Here is a 16,617-nt window from a genome sequence, read left to right as displayed (position 1 = left end):
CCTAATGACCCTTTCCAAGGCCTGAGTGTATCATCTCAATCCCTTCCTTCCTCCATTTTTTTAAGGAGAAGTCTCAGTTCAAATATTACAAAAATAACCAATGTGTCAGAGCCTCATGAAGATAAGTGCCAGGAAATCCTGTTTTCCCCAGAGGAAAGCAGAGCTTTGGTCAGCATCTGCATATGCCTTCAAATCGTACTGTGTAGGAAAACATAAGGTTTATGTTTGGGCGATCTTCATTTTCAGTCTACCACCATCAGTTTGGAACCAGGGTTTTTTTTTGTTTTCTTTCTGCTCCTTTTAGCACAAATGGGTCAGTGAACTTCACAGTTTGAAACCTTGACAGGCCCATCTGTTCTTCATTAAAAGCCATTAATGACAATGATTATGCAGCTAATTAGGCTGCGTGCAAACATACACACGCTTGAAGGGCTCCAGGGCTCCAGGCAATCAAAGATCCAAATTGAACCAGCTGCTGTACATTATTGATGAGCACTAGGAACCCCCACCCCATCTTGTCCCAAAGTACAGCCACAAGCAGTCAGCATCCCACTGGACAACTGGAGAGGTTTATTCTATTACACACATGGGTCAGGGTCTTTTGCCTTTGTTTCCATTGTCCTTCCACTAGTTTCTCTTCACTGTGTGTTAAGAACAATTGGGACACACCATCACAACCTGGAATTGTGTTCCCCATCACTATCTGCCAGTTTTAGTTCTCTGGTGTGTAGAGATATGTGTGTATGCAGGGCTTGAAGAAGCACATCATCATGCTACACCTGCAAACCATTCCCAACAAATCCACTGACTTGTTACTTCCTCTACACCTGACCTCTGGAGGTCACTTTGTTATTCCCTGCCTTGTTTTTTCAGTCTCTCAAAGTGCAGACAGAAGCACTGAACAGGCACATATCACAGCTGCATCAGAAAGGTTTGCATGTGAACAACATGATGTGAACAACATCTAGAACTTGCAGCTATACTAATAGGAGTGTCTTTTTAATATAACATCTCCATCACAGCAATCAAATGAGCCCCAAAACACCTGATCTATAGGAACACCATCCATTGCAGCAAGGCCTGCTGAATCAAGTGGCATTCTTGCATGTGGAAAACTGGAAATCTAGACCTCTACCCCTGTAACCATAGACAGATCTTTTTCTTGCTCTTACCTTTGGGAATTGACATTTGTAAAAGAGGGATGATGAAACTGACCTTCTCTGTAAAATGCTTTGAATTACATTCAAAACCAGTATTTTATAATAAAGGGCAAATAATAGTACTCCTCAGAAATACATCCAGGCACAGTCTCCTGACAGATGTATAGAGTGGTTTGTGTGTGTATACTAAAGGTATAAGGTAAGTAGTGTTCAGGTATGCACAGCAGCAAATGAGGAGAACACAGTAGCTGCATCCACTCAGCACCTTATGCATTCGGAGCCAGTGCAGCTGCTGAGACCCTTCAGAGAGCATTCAATGTGCATGTAAAACTGGCACTGAGAATATACCACAGCAGTGTTGCCACACAACTGGTGGGAAACCTGATATTTCAAACTGCCCTAAGCCTAGACAGTCATTACCAGGACTTAAAATGAGCTCAAAATGTGGAACAATCAAGTGCCTTAGTGAGGTTTTGAGCCAGAACTGAGAGAAGAGAGAGCCACTCACTCTCCTGTAGCACGTCTTGCTCGGTGGTGACCATTTCAGCCTTGTGTCACTGATCTTTGCTAATTACCAAAAGCCTGAGCAAGGCTCCAGTATAGAGAGTCCTCAGAGACAAACCAGGTTGTGGCCACTTCTCATCTGTGAAGGAAACAGCAGCACATTGTTCATAATGAACTAACAACTCCAAAGATGGGAATGGAAAGCAATAGCCTGGACTTCCTAACTCCAGTGAATCTTTAGCCTAAGTGACAGGCACTTCTTGGGAAAAAATGAAGATTCTAAGAACAAATCTCATCATGTCCCAGCTATGAAGATAAGAACCACCTAGTCCCCTGTTTTAAAATATTAGAAAAGGTCTCCCACTTCTTGTATTACCATATTTATCTTACAGTCTGAGGATTAACATTTCACCTGTACCATCTTTTTGAGAGAGGCCATTTCTTCAGCTTTTTTACTGCTTAGTCTGTAGTTTAATAACCTTGCAACAGAAAGTCTTAAATAGACTAATCCATTCCTACAACTCTTGCATGATCATAATATCATATCAGCCAGGCTCACAAACCTCTCTTCCAAAATCAGATCATTCATTACTGGTAATAAGTGGTTTCTTAATATTATGGTACCTGATAAGCCATGTTACAAAGCTGTAAAACACCACCAAGCTGGTTTGCAGAAATATCCAGTAATGAGATGTCTCTCCTATAATAATAGACTGGTGTACAAAACCTACCAACTGTGGAAAATCTTGCATTAGTGCAGCTATTAAAAAAAAAAGACAACTATGTAATTTCAAAAGCAATACACTACTACATTATTGCTGCTTCACTGAAAGTAAAGTTTTGTTTTTACATTAGACTTCCTTTTTTAAAAAACACAAAGTATTTTTAAACCACCTGAAAACTCAGCCTGCACTGACAAATTGTCTTAGAGGACAGTACTGTCTACATTTTTCTCACAGCTGAACACAATTTGTTAGCTAGAATCATTCCTTCTTAAATATGAAGTTCAAATAAAACTGATAACTCAGTTTGAAAATCTTCCCACTCTGACCTCTGGGCAATGCTAAATAGACCTCATTTTCTAAACCAATTCTTTTAAGAAGAAAAAGATAGGCAGTGTCACTGTATCTATGTTTTAACAGCTTGTTTTTCCCAAAATGTAACAATGTCATTTATTCCAGTGATAATTTTGTATGCTCTGTCCTTCTTTAAAGATACATCCCTAACACTCTGGAATGTTTGCACCGTATGCCATTGCCCCGCTCCCTCTCAGCCCTGCCCCAACTCACAGCTATATTTCTTTATAGCTGGATGTTCATAAAAAGGTGTCCCTTTCTAGAAGCTCACTACCCAAGCAGGTTGAAGGAGGTTATCAGGATTTAGGTATTACTGCACAGTGACCTGTGAAGGTTATTAATCCAAGAAGAGCAGTCATGAGGAGCGAGTGCACAAGGAGGTGCCTGTGGCAGAGCAGAGCCCTGTCACTATGCAGCCTATACCATCTTAAATATGCTCTTGTTCCTCAATTCCCTTCCTTCCCCAGAGGGTCAGGATGCAGTTACTCCCAAGCCTATGAGGGGTGTCTCCCAGCACACAGCAGCAGGGTGCAAAAGTGTTAATTCCTCACAGACAGCAAAAGGCAAAGTTTATGGCCAGAAAGACTGACAGCCCTTGCTGACAACATCAAGGATACAGGAGCAGTAGGGAACACCTGTGTGCCAGGTGAGAGGGGCTAAGCAAAGAGAGCTCTGTGACCAGACCACCGTGATACCTTGGGCTGAAAGGAACCAACAGCCCCTGTGGGGCTGGCACCCAGCTGTGAAGGAGCAGGGCTGGCTTGGGAGGATGCTGCTGGATTTGTGTGTCAAAGGATGGTGATTCTGGGCCTGGGGGCTGTCATAGGCTACACACAGATCTTAGTGATGAGCTTTTCCTCTGGGTCCTGAGCTCTGGTATTGAGAGCACTAATATAAAGAGCTGGGGAACAGAACTTAGTGCTGTCATAGGATAACTGAGCTACCAGGCAGGAGAGTGCTGAGGAACAAGCTCTCCATCTCATCACCATATGTTATTGGTGAATCTGGGGCTTTCAAGCAACAAATCTAGTCAAAACACATCAGAAAATTCAAACTAATGAAGATATTACAGAAATTGCTTTCTTGGTTTTGTTTTTTTTTTTTTTTTTTTCAATTGACTCATTATTCACAAAAATATTCCATGCAGTTCAACTCAGGACTTGGTTTCTCCTGTTCCTTTTCATTTTTGTTTGCCTAAACCACAAGCACTGCAGAACAAAAGTTTTCTTTTCCCAGCCTTCTCTGTAGCACTACACACATTCAACACACTGAATCTGGAGAACTCCTGATTCTGACAGAAGTCCCCAGCCACCTCTCTAATTGAAGCATCTTTATCAATAAGTAGAAATTAAATGGCAACAAAATCATACCCATTAATCTTGTAGAGGTTTGAACACACTGAAAGTATAGACTAGAAGGATTAGAAGGTGTTAAAATTCCTATGGCAGAAGAGACTCAGTGATAGTGTCTTACAATTTGTGTGTGAATTTAACATTTAACAGGAGAAGTATGGATAGGAAGCATTGCAGAAGCACAGGGTTCCTTTCAAGTGTGTGGGGAAGGGACTACCCTGTAACACTGGCCAGGGCTGCCATAAGCTCACGTGGTATTTGGAAACAGTTCACCCAGAGGATGCCTTCACAGAGTACAGCTATTAAATGTTGAGCTCATTTTCACCTGTACACTGAGACATTCCAACAATCTGGCAACTGCATTGGTATAGCACTGAGCTTGAATTCATTCTGGCTTTCAGTTCAGGTTTTGGTTGGCATTACAGGAAACCTGAATTTTGGGTGCCTCATACCAGGTTAGCAGTGGCAAAACAGCAAAATGCAGAATACTGAAATGGTGTGATAACACTCTGCTGGTTGGCATTTCATACTGCTGAGACCCAGCAGGGTAAGAGACATAAACCACTCAAGGGGAACCATAGATTCAGGCTCAGAGCTGGCTAAGAGAGGCAGACTTCATTCAGTTTAGAACACAGATAGAGTGTATTAATTTTAGTCTGAACACTGTACAGATATTCCGCAAAGTAGTAAAATGCCTATCCTGCTTGCACTGGAAAACTTTCCTCCTCCTGGAGGGACAGTGAAACCATCTACAGAGTCTAATGAAACTAAGGGAAGGCTTTCTGCAGCAGGAAGGATTCCAAAGTCTAATCTGCTGTGATGGATTAATGCTGTCCTAAAAAACTTGCTGGGCTGAGCTTTCAAACACTTTCCCCTCAAATATCTAGGGTGGTGTTGAAAAATGCATGTGCCACCATCACTGAGAAATGGACAACTTCTTTCCATTCCTCTTCCTTTTGCTGGGTAAACAGGCCAATTGCAAAGTCAGCAGCCATGGCAATTTCTGAATCAATATTTATCAAGCCCTTCTCCAACTGCTATTTCATGCCTCATTGGTCAGAGAGCATCCTCTCCAAGTGAGCCAGAAAATCCTGACCTTGCAAATGACAGAGGAGCTGCTTGAGGATTACAAAGTAGATCCACTCCTCTAGCTAAAAAAAAGAAGAGCAATTCACATAAATATCCTCATGGCATTACACATTCTTCTTCTGCCCTTTTCTCCCTTCTTTCAGCAGCAGCCCTTGAAGCTGAAGGTTCATTTAAGAGCCCTAAACAAACAGCTTGTTCATTAGCAAAAATCAAGCTACATGTAAATGACATTAAAAGCCACAGATACCCTCAAGGGAATCTGGTTAGGATTGGTTTTTTTTGTCTGTACTTACAATGACATAAAGGATGGATTTCTTCCTGCCCCTGCCCTAGGCATAGTAAGCAATTATTCCATCAAACAAAACCAACTGTACCAATTAGATGAGATAGACTGACAGAAAGGTGTTTGGGGCACAAGGATACAACCCTTCCATCCTGGCACTCCACAGAGCAGGCCACAGAGGACAGAGAAACCTGGGAGAGGCCAAGTGCTGTAACATCACCTCTGGAAAAAGATTGCCAAAAAATCAACCAAAATCTCAGGAACATTTGAGAGGAAAGAAAGCCCTGCCCTTCCTAGTCAGAAAAAAATAACTTGTTAAGAAAATAAATATGTCCATGATCCTTTGAAGAGATGAAGTGGCATTATTTACCAGCACAGCTTCTGAAGTGTATGGACTGCCTCCAGGAACCACTCAGGCAAATCAGCATGAACTGTACGCTTCAGTCCAGGGAGGATTCACAGTGCCACACAATCTGGTACCACAACATGTCCCTTTGCTGCAGTTTGACATGCTTGAGGTTTTCTGGGAAAATACATTTGTACCTGAGCACCTCATCAAAATATACACTGAAGGGGAGGTATCTTTCCAGCCAGAAAAGAATGAAAACAAACACAATCAAAGTGGAAATGGGAAGGATCCAAGAGGAGTCACTGCTCCTTAAGGGTTTTTTTATTCTCAAGAAGAAGAGAAGAATGCCTCCAAGCACATTTCATGCAAGAAAATTGCATTTTCAAGTTTACTCCTAGTCTCAAGTTAATCAGAGAATTTCTGGAACTTTGACTACTGTAGCATAAAATGCCTTAGACCTTCTCTGTACAAATCCTTTATTCAAAAGAAAACAATAGGGATTATTTCTGTGCAAGTTTTGCTCCCACTAATCCCTACTACTCTTCTGGGAACTTCTCCCTAAACAGTTTCTGTCTTTACTATTTCTCCTCTGTTTTTGGTTACAAGTTATTACAAAATTGCTCATTTTATTTTCATTATTTGTGTACAGTCTATCAATTACCTGCTTTGTTCCTCTCAGCATTCCCAAATTGATCCTCACACTTCTACACTCTCTCTGACTCTTTTCTATACCCAAAAGACCACACCATCGCATTTGAAATATTGCAGTGGACTCTGTATTTGAGATTCTCTCTCCTCATTCAGAGAGCATTTTTGCTCAAAGGAGTTTTGTCATGGAATGTCGTTTGGATGACAGCTCCAAATTACATGGAATATATCTTACTGACACCTCAATCCCTGGGAAGAGGCCAGTGTGCACACCCAAGCCCAATGGCTTCAGCTGGCACTTTGTTCCTAAGGAGATCAGGCTGACCACTCTCAACCCCTTTTTGAACAAGTTTATTCTTTTAGCTAAGCCATGTTTCATATGATCTTCCCTGTTTGAATCCTGTTGTATTGACTTCTGTCCAGATCTCAACATTTTTGTCACCTTTGTATTTATGTGGTATTCAACACCACTTTCCACATTAGCAGCATCGGTGAACTAATGGGCTATTTGTTGTTTCCCTAGTCATTAGTCAAGGCCTTGCACAGAACATGCCCTTCAGCAATACTTGTGCCTGCCCAGGACTCTGCCCTTCACCTCATTGCTGCTATTTACCATTTCCCTACACAGACATCCCCCACTTGTCAATTTCTGCTCCCATGCCTTTCCCTGTTTTATGGAGGGGCACACCAGAAGAGCCGGATGCTCTGTGGTCAGCAGGGATGTGTAACTGGCCAGCTGGCTCCAACCAGACTGAGCAGACATGGCAGAAACAGCAGAGCTGTTGTCTCAGCAGACACAAATAGATGCCCACTTCTCTTCTACTCACTTCCCCAGTCCCATGGAACACACAAGCACTCCATACATTTGCATTCTGTTCTGTCACGCGGTTTCAAATTGACTGGATTGCAGGATTTCCCAGAACTCCTTCCTGAAGGAACTAGTCTATCAACATACTTGAGTTGGAATGCACTTGTGTGCACTTGCAGCAACAGTGACTTGGGAGTCAGTCATGGTGGCAGATGCACCTTATCAGGATCCTAAAGGCTGAGCAAGAGCAGCCCCTGCAGTTTGTGCTGTATTTTCTCATCTGTCAAACAAGAGAAAGAAGCAAACCATTTCAAACAGGCAACAGCAACAGGTTACTCAGTCCATTAGTGTTTATGGGGTCTGCCTCAAGATATGCCGGGCACAGGGGGAAACAAAAACTTGGGAGGGTGGGAAAGTCAAGGATCAAATTTTGAGGCATCAGCTTTAAAGGTGTTCCTCAGGGTTCATTCCAGGCCCTCTTCTGTTCAATATATTTATCAAGAATGTGGATGCAGGAGTTAAATGCACCATTAGAAAGTTTGCTAATGGTACCAGACTGGGAGATGCTGTTGACTCCTGAAGAACAAGAGGACTTGCAGGGGAGTATACATGGATACCCTGCTCTATTCAGCACTGGTGCAGCCTCACCTTGAATACTGTGGATGGTTCTGGGCTTCATAATTTAAGAAGGATATGAAGGTCCTTGAATGTGTCCAGAGCATGGCAGCAAAGTTGGTGAAGGGGCTGGAATGTCCTGAGGAACAGCTGAGTATTTAGGGCTTATCTAGTTTGGAGAGGAAGAGGTCAAAGGGCAACAGAATTGCTCTCTACAGCTTCCTGAGGAAGGGACAGAGAGGGAGGTGCTGAACTCCTCTCCCTGTGATGCAGAGACAGGGACATGTGGGAATGGCTCAAAGCTGCACCAGAGGAGGTCCAGACTGAACATTAGAAAACACTGATTTACCAAGAGAGTTTGGTCAAACCCTGGAACAGGCTTCCTAAAGAGGTGTTCAATTCCAAAGTCTGACAGTGTTCAAAAGGCCTTTGGACAATGCCCTTAATAACCTGCTTTACTTTGGCCAGCCCTGAATTGATTGGGAAATTGGATTACTCTGTTCTGTTCTAAACAGCAGAATGCACAGGTCACAAAAGCTCAAAGCAAGCCTTTCAGCTTTGCTGTGCCACCTCAGCTCTGAGACAAGAAGTTTCCTCTAGACAAGTCGGCTTGGCTGGCATAATATCCCCAGATGACTCAGAAACTCTGACTAATGTACAATACCACCAGCTATATTTTCATTTTGTGTACTTGGCTTCCTTCTCCACCCACTTCTTCAGAAAGGACTGATTTGCTGCTACATTTCACTATGAACTCCTGTATCCCTTTTCACTGCTGGAGCCGACCAAGTCCTTCAAACAAGGCTGTTGCATTTGACCTTCAGAATCCATGAGTCAAACAGTATGGTGTGCCATTCATGGGCACGTCAGTTATAAGGTTACTCAGACTGCCAGCCAGCCATATAACTGCAGCATCCTAAATAGCTTCCAAATCCAATCAAGACTTGTAATATATTGGTGACTTGACAGAGAAAAGCCCTTTGTTTCTGAACAAATTTACTTCTCTCTGAAATTAAGACCTGATTTCAATTTCATCTTCTCTGCTGCTGCTAAAAGCAAAGATGATGCAAAGCAATGTCTTTTTTGGGCTAGGCAAAACTTCACAATATACTGATGGAAAAACTTGGCACAGCTCATTCATTGGACACTGAGAAATAGGAGAGGATTTTCTTCTGTCCGTTTTCTCCTGTCTCAGATAATATCTGCCACAGACACCTTTCCCTGCTGCAGGCCAAACAGGCTCTTGACAGGAACCACAGGAGTACACACTTCTGAGCTATCAAGCTGCACAACAGAGAGTGTGCCTTTGAGGGCAATGTGGAAATCATATGGGCACATGTAAAGGTGTATGGAAGAAGGTGGGCATCAGTTGGCCACAGCACATAAACAATCAAGTATGAGCTGGGTCCCGACTTTGTGTCTGCTATAAAGGAAAAAACAGGCTACACTACATATCATATCCTGAGAATAGTTGGGAAGGAGAGCTTCTTTAATCTCCTCACACATGCCTTTTCGGAGTGCAGCTACTGTGCAGAAAGATTTTGCTTATATGATAACTAGAGGGTTTTTAACATGGGTACACAAGCACACCAAATCCAGTTACCTGTGATATGCTTAAAGCAGGACTGGCATGGTCTACATATTCCTGCTACATTTATACAGTTTGCTGTGGCTGCAGTTTTACAGTAAGGGGGAATGAGGGGTTTCACAAGAGAGGTGGCCATGTAGGCAGAAAGATGAACTGATCCAGAAAAGAACTGTATTCCCTCCTGAACAACCCAGAAATTAACTAATTTTCTGCACAGATCAGTAAGCAGTTCTGTGCACAGTACAGCAAATGACACATACAAACTGCAGAATATTATTTGCAGCCTCATTTTGGCCTGCCATGAAAAGGGAAAAACAAAGCAAGACAATATTTCATAATAAAAACTTGTTAGAAACCTCCTCAGGCAAGGAACTGAGCAAGGACTAAAAGCTTTGATGGCATTTAGACTCCTGGCTACACAAATCTCTTAAATAGTCTCTAGAACAGATAGTCAGATCAGACAGTGACAGATCAGTAGTTTTAAGTTCATGGTCTTTCAGATGAGACATAAAACTGGGTCCTGACCTTGTATGATCATTAAAGGCCTCATAACACTTTCTGCAAAAAGCAGGTTCTTAATCCCACTGGCCTGGAGACAATCCAATTTATGTAACTACTGAAATCAATCTTACAGATTTATCTAAATACAGCACTCTGCTCTCCAGGATAAAATAGTTTGTGGCATTTCTGTGTGCTGTAATATACTAAAAGAGTCCTTCCTATCTAAGCATTAGGTAAAGTGTTCTTTTTATATGCACTCACTGCCACTCCTACATGGGGGTTATGAACCTTAATATGTGTTAAGGAAACTGGACATGCAAAGTGCAGTGGCGTCCTAGTTTCAGCCAGAACAGGGTTAATTTTTTTACAGTAGCCAGGAGCGTGGTGTGGCCAGACCTTAATATTATTTTATACCACCTCACATCATTAGCAGGGTGGAGAAAGGGACTCTGGGTAGTAGGGAAAAGCCAGTTGGTATTTGCCATCTCTTTGTCCTATACCTCTTGTTATTAATATTGCTGCTCTTCCTCTTTGTTTTCTTATCTCATGGCTGTTTCCAGCATTGCTCTTGTCTCAAACCATGATCTCTGCCTTTTGTGCTTTCAATCAGAGTGGGGAGAAAAGGGAATAAGCAGCATCTGGTTTGGGAGAGTCTCAGTGGAAACACTAAATGTTGGAGTACCATTCCTAAATCACAACAAATGGAAAAGGCATTTATTACCATGTTCACCACAACTCAGTTTCCATTAAACCCTTTCCACACTAAAATACCTAGAAACTGGATGTTCCAAAATTTTGAAAGTTAACAAGTAAATGAAAAAAGCAGAAGAACAGAATGTTTATATACCTGTGCTACTGAAGAAGCCTATGGAACAAGATTCAAAAGGGTAAGACTGAGACAGTTGGATATTGCCTCAATTATGGCCACTGGACACATCAATGCTCAGCAGGTGAAACTATAGGAGGTCCAAACCACTAGATTTTCAAAACATAAGGATAGGGTTCTTTGACAGGCATTTAAGGGAAACACAAGGCCTTCCCAAGTAGAGCTTCCAGCTTCCACCCAGGCAGATTCATAACATGCCCTGTTTTCAAAAGTTCTTTACATGCAGCACCACAAGATGTCCCAAAACTTCTCAGAGCGCATTCCATATGGAAATCCACAAGAGTGGATGAGAGAGCAGACAAAACCACACACATCAATTGTGCTATTCAGTATGGAGGTAGTCACCCAAACCAGTCAATAATTATCTCTTAGAGGAATAAAGCAGCAATAAAATCCTGAAGGCACACAGCTCAAGCTACAGAAGACTTGAAATATGGATGTAGTAAAATAGTGTGGATTTTTACTATAATAAAAATGTAAGAGGGCAATCACATCTGTCACCAGAAAGATTAAGATTTGAGAGACAGTGTCTTAACACAAGCATGCCTGCATACATATAAGAGTGCCTGTGTCAGGGTGCCTCAGTCAAGGTTTATTTTGAATTGAGCTCTCTGTTCACACCTATCTGTCAAGGCAAGTATGTTATTATTTTGCAAATGAAAATGAAAGGTTGTTATCAAAGCATCAGTCAATTATGTTACTTACAGCAGGCATCTCGCACCATCCCCTGGTTTACTAAACAGAGGCCATGATTCCATTCCCACTAAGATCTAAGACTGGATTCCCTGGGAAAAATATCAAGGTTTATATGCACAGCATTACAGAGATGTTCTCACCTGCATTTTGCCAAAGAAAAACCAAGGTTTCTTCACCAGAAAGGCCTCCTAAGTTACCATTTACCTGATCTTCACTATCTATTTTCCTCAGCAGTCTGACTATGTAATCAAAAGCCAAGAACATTTTATCCAAAAGGATCCAAGAACAAGTAATTTCTCATGGTGATACTTGCTTCTTTGATGAGATTACAGAACAGGAGCACACAACAGCTTTTTTTAATGCATGCAATGTTTTTCTGGTAAAACACTGTGCACTGGAGTCAAGAGAACACCACCCCAGTAGGATTCTCATGCTCACACTTTCTGGTTCCTCTCACACTGGGGAAAAGCTCACAAGCTGAAAAAGCACTGGTAACACTTAGCTTATAGTGTGCCATTATGAGTCTGTGGGGATATTCTCCAGTTACTGATTCAGTACAATTTGTTGGAAGAGTATGTGGTTAATAAAAGATAAGCCTGAACTAAGCCACAAAATACATTTATCACACTCTGAGGATATTTTCCTATAACAATTAATTTTTCATATATAGTCTGGTGAGGATGAAGCAGGAAATAAGAATTCCATTTTAGATACAATTTTGTCAGTGACGTGAAAATTGGAAACCTCAGAAAATCTGGAAAAGCTTTCACATTAGAAGAGCTGTTGACACAGTAATTGGGGTCTCCCATATAATGAAAAATTACCTTAATCTCAGGCTATTTGTCTTTCTGGAGTTTGTCATATTTTCTCCATGACCATCCAGGCAATTCCTTATCCACCAAATGGTCCATCCATCAAATCCATGTCTCTCCAGTTTAGAGACAAGATAATCTGGGACAGTGTCAAATGCTTTGCACAAGTCCAAGTGCATAATGTCAGTGCTCTTCCCTTAATCCACCAATGCCATAACCCCATCGTAGATCTCCAAATCCATCAGGCACCATCTGCCTTTAGTGAAGATGTGCTAGCTGTCACTAATCACCTACTTATATTTCACATACCTTAACATTGTTCCCAGGAGGATCTGTTCATGGCAAGGGTTTAGTCTGACTATAAAATTGCATTTTCTGTTTAAATAGAAGCAAGAACCACATGCTAGCGGTAGACTTATTGCTTCTTTCTTCCATTTGCAGTTAGCATAGGAATCACCAAAATAACTAACTACAGAAAGCAGAAGTTGTTTGTTCAAAGGGAAAGTTAGGTTGCAAAATTGAAAGTTAAGTTTCATAATCACACAAGTATCCTGGTAGCAGAAGAGACTCATACAAGAAGAAAATTTTTTGTCCCTAAAACAATATTGGCAAAAACATACTAACTCTAGAGAAGCTCTCCAAAATGCAGGTGGGCAGCTGCTAACTTTTCCAGCAATGTAATGGTTGGCCTTCATGGCACCAGTGTACACTGAAATGTAAACCTCTGACTTGCATTGCACAGGAGAAGTTATTTAGCCACTGCTGAATACAAATAGCCAAAGTTCTGCATCCTAACTTTAACTTGCAAATTGTACTGCTACAAAAAAATATAAGCCCAGAGAAGACTATAAAATATAAAACTTGCTGATAAGAGCTCATTACAAGGAAGCATGATCAGCAAGCCCACACTCTCCTCCATAAATATTTTCAGTGTTAAAAAAGTAAAAAGAAAAAGTACCAAAGAAAGAAAGACACTAAAAAGTATATTTTGCATCCCCTTTCCTCCCACTTATTTTAACAGTGGACAGACAGGAGGAGAGCAATGGCAGCTCCTGCCCAAATAATTTCATCAATCCAAACATGATCAATCTTACAGCAGACAAGAGGAACAAAAATGAGCCACCATCTGTGGTGTCTTCTGGGTGGCAGCATAACTAGCATTTTCTGAGTGAGCTGACACTCATGTCAGAGACAAGAGATGCATGATGGTTTTAAAAAACTTTTGTATCATTCTAAATTTGTTTTTTATAATCTATATTGAAAGATACATTGATGCCAGGACTGACAAGCTGCTTTTTTTGTGAAAGATGCTAACAACATACCTTCTCAGTGGCTGTCATTGTATCATCATGGTGCGTTACACCCCTCTGAAAGTAAAATTCACTGCCAGCAATGTGATACCTGAATTTAATTCAGAGCTCTTTGCACTTCCTGTTACTTGGAAGATATTAAAGACCCTCCCCAGACATGCATTGTGCTGAAAGCTGCTAAGAAAAGTCCACATGCACTGAGGAAACCTGGAATACTGTTTTGGAGATACTCATTTTTTGAAGAAAAAGTTTACAATGGTTGAGTAAGTATCAGTAAATAGTCACTTGATACACAAGCATCAGTCTCCCTTTCAGAAGATAGATCCAATACATTAATTGCTGACGTGTCATCAAATATCTGACAGATCAGACCCAAATGGTGTGGTGTGCTTACACCAGACGGCAATTTGAGTCTTCAAAGTAAAGTTACATACTTCTTTGCTGTAAGGTTTCCAAATGGGCATGTTTTGCATGTTATTTATGGACATCTGCCCAGACCTTCAGATGAACAACTCAAGAGATGTGAGCTTCCACTTCAAACTCAGTAACAACATCTCAGTTCTCCAGTTTAACTGTTGAATTACTGATCGCTTCTGCAAACAGCCAAAAGAGTGAGAAAAGTCAAAAGGGAACTAGAAGTTACTATAATGGTGGAAAATTAAAAATAAAAAGGCAAGCAGAGGGAAGGAGAGTCTAGTGAAGGACAAGAAAGACACAGAACACCTGAGAGTACTGAAAGAAAGGGACACTGAAAAGAAGAACCACAAAACTCCTCTCAACCTGAGAGACCCAGAAGCAAAAGCCAAGCCATGCTCCAAGGCCAGCAGCTCACTCCTTCTCTTTGTCTCTTCCCAAAGCTTCAGACTGGTCACTAAGGTCAGGGAACAGGGCTGTGCTGTGGCAGGACCTCCAGCACCTGCACTCCTGTCCCCGCAGTTACCACAAGGATTGGGCTTCTCCTGCCTCCTTTTTCCATAGCAAACAATCCAGCCAGAGCCCCCTCATTGCAGCCAGGGCCCGCAGACCTCTCCAGAGAGCCCTTGCTGAGGGCAGGATGCTCAGGAGGCTCGGGACTCGGGCAGCCCTCCCTCCTTCCTTGGGGGAAACGTGCGGCAGCACAGACCCAGAAAGACAATAACCACATCAGCCCCAGCACAACACACACAGTTTAACTTTACCAACCTGATCCACGTTCTCCACAGCCCTTAGCCAGGTACCCACACTCCAGAGAAGCAGATAAGAGGCACGGAACACAGCATTTTCCTCCCGCGGACGCTGCCGCCGGCCCCTCCCGCGCCCGAGGGCCGGTGCTGGGCCCAGGTGTTCCCTGTTACCTGCCCGGCCCCGCAGCTGCTGCCCTCGGGACAGGCTCCCGGCAAAAACTTCCCACAAAACTGTCCTCCAGCCCGAGTCATCAACTAAAACCCCAGATTTCAGCACACATTGTCGTGTACGTGGCTGTGCTTTGACATCGGTGGCACTTTTACATCACAAACCCCGTTTCTGTTGTGGCCAGGACAAGCCGCTGCTTTGCGACGAGGAGTAACAGCGCTGCTCTGGCTTGTCATCCATGCTGGATTAGGGCAGGGGTGAGTGCATCGAGCCTTCCCCCTACGCCTTAGACTTGGTTCTAATGTCCATACCCAGTACTCCCTGGGAATATTTGCCACCCTGACTGGGCTTATGAGCTGGTTGCTCAACAGTCAGCAACGTACTGCAGCAAGCTGCGCAGAGTAAAGGACATTCATCTGCTCTCTGGAGCAGTAAGTGTCTGCTGGTATCTGCTGGTTACACCTCACCTACAGATAACGAACTGAAGATGGGCCAGGTGTTTTGGTCTAAAATGTTCTCTGATCATTAAACCTTTACAGAACTATTATTGCTGGGGCCAGGGGCGACTGGACTCACAATACAGCTGGTGCAGTGCCTGCTCCTTTAGCACCGTTCCCCAGCTGAGCTGGAGTCTTGGTGCTGCAGCTGGCCAGAAACCTAAACACAGCATTGTAGAGCTGGCTTGAGACTCAAGATTATCACAATAAAGCCAGGGATGGAAGCACACTGTGGCAAACTTATCTCTGCTTACAGTGACCATGCAAAACACAACAGTTATGAGAGCAGGGCTTCTCTGCACATTCTCGATTCAAAGGAAGAGGGGAAGCCAGTTTTAAAAACTAGGGCAAAGGCCAGTAAATTATCACAAAATTATTTAAACAACGAACACCAGAAAATCAGCTTTGTGAATGTAAAGTTTGTATGAGCTTCTCTAAGATGAGGGGAATAAACTTGTTTTGCCTCCCAAATATGATCATCAGCTGAAGGCAGCACCACTTCATCAGTGAGAAATTTCCAAGAACTTTGCAGAACTAGGAAGAAGTAAAAGCAATAATTAACATGACTTTCTACTCTACTTTATGTCTGACACTAAGAGTAATGTGCTTGTCTAACCCACAGTGTATTTATAATCCACATCTTATGCCTTGCTCTGTCCATAATTTCATTGGCAAAAGGTGTTTAGGGTTTTCCTGGCATTAAGTGGCCAGACAGAATGCATTAGTCTACAAATAGATTGTTAAATTCCACTGTCAGACTGAAGTGGTCAATAAATACAGTAGAATGAAAGTTCTTCAATTACATAAAGCTTTATGTGTACTGTTAAAAAGTTTCCACACAGTATGGTTTCAGTCCTGCTTTGATTTCTTTCTTGCCTAACCCTTTACTTTCTTCTGTCGGGCCTTGTCCTTCCTCAGTGTGTAGTACTGCCAGCTAGCAAGTTGCTTACATGTTTTTGGGAACCATCCCTACTCAGCAAAGTGAGCCAAGTCACCACATATGGATTCTAAACTCTAGGACTTCAAACCACTCACATAGTTGAAGAATCACAAATCAACTCAATTTCTTCTAGGCACAAAAGGATGTGCTTCCAAGCTGATGGAAGAACTC

This window comes from Lonchura striata, chromosome 6, assembly GCF_046129695.1.
Source record: "Lonchura striata isolate bLonStr1 chromosome 6, bLonStr1.mat, whole genome shotgun sequence".
NCBI lineage: Eukaryota > Metazoa > Chordata > Aves > Passeriformes > Estrildidae > Lonchura > Lonchura striata.
This window is presented reverse-complemented; position numbering follows the sequence as displayed.